Consider the following 1,448-nt stretch of genomic DNA (forward strand, 5'->3'; position numbering starts at 1 on the left):
CGGGCGAGGCAGAGGCGGGAAGGGTTAGCTGCCCGTGGATTGTTATTGCTGTTGTGTTTCCCTTCGGGAAGCCTCTCCGGGCAGAGGAAGGCGAGCGACTCGGCTCCACAGTCGGACGGTGTCACACCTGGTCACCTGCCCACAGGACACCCCGCTCCCTGGGGAAGGGCAGGGCCGCAGCTGCACCAGGGAGGGGGCTGGGTCTCCCATCGCTCCCCCCAGGCCTGGGTGGGACAGGGCCTGCCCAGGGCCCCATCCCCCCGGCTCCTGGGGACAAGAAGCCACTGCGTGTCTACCTCTTCCCCATGACGTTTGGGTACACAGCTGGCAGAGGCGGGGGTGACTGGAGGGGACAGTGCCAGGGGACGGACAGGTGGCTCCCTCATGTCCGACGTGGAGGCCGCGTCTCCCTCCGGAGCCCGCCCGGCCCCACAGAAGCGCACCCACACGCACGAAGCTCCAGCTACACCGTTTAGTTTCCCTTGAAAAGGGGCTGAAAAAAACACGACTAGAAAAACAAGGCTGACACGCATTCTGAGAGTTGCCTAACTGACCCTTTACACGACACGGTAATAATGCCCATCGAGGGTATACGTGTGGCAGAGGTTAATTCCATGCATACAGGTTTAATAACTGCAAAAGAACAACAAAGCGAAAAGAAAAAACAAAACCCAAACGCTCGCTGCGATCACGGTGTCCCTTTGCATTGCACTTCAGAAGGGGGCCCAGCGGCACCCAGGCCCCCAGTAAACCCAGGGCGACCCGCAGGGGATGTCGCACCCCCGTCCCCGCCCCGACGGCGCAGCTGCCGTGGCGTCAGGGCGGAGACGGCGAAGAATCCGGTAAGATCTTCCTCGTCCGCAAATACCGGCATCTCCGGGTGGGCAGCGCCTCGTCTCCCGGGAAATCACTTTCAAGCTTGGGCGTAGAGAACCTTATACGATTTGCATAAACAACAGCGGAGAGTAAACGAGATTATCTGGAATAAATGCAAGGAACTTATTCTTATAGTGGCAGATTCGATCGCTACTGAAGACGGATATCTGGGGGTAAAAAGACGAGTCGGGATTCGCTGTACAAGATGCTGGAAGGCACAGAACTACCCCCGAAGTTCAGTTTTTGCATTTCGTTTCCGTGTGATTCCCTTGTTCAACCGAGCACCAGAGGGGCTTCTCACGCTCGAGCACGAGGCCGGGACCTGCGCCAGAGCGGGTTCAATGTCCGAAAAGTAAGAACCTCAGTCAACTGGGGGATAAAAACGGGGGAGGTTTCCGACAAAGTGCAGTTCTAAGTGTACGTTTAAATGAACAAACAAACGAAGAGAAAAGGAGGGTGAAATAATGCTGTTTTGTTCCGATGCTGCGGCCTCAGCTGGAGGAGCGCCATCTGCCCAGCGGAGCAGGTCGCTGCGGTCAGGCGGCACGGACAGTCCTGTCCCCTCCGGCAGG

This window comes from Myotis brandtii, unplaced genomic scaffold, assembly GCF_000412655.1.
Source record: "Myotis brandtii unplaced genomic scaffold, ASM41265v1 scaffold334, whole genome shotgun sequence".
NCBI classification, from domain to species: Eukaryota; Metazoa; Chordata; class Mammalia; order Chiroptera; family Vespertilionidae; genus Myotis; species Myotis brandtii.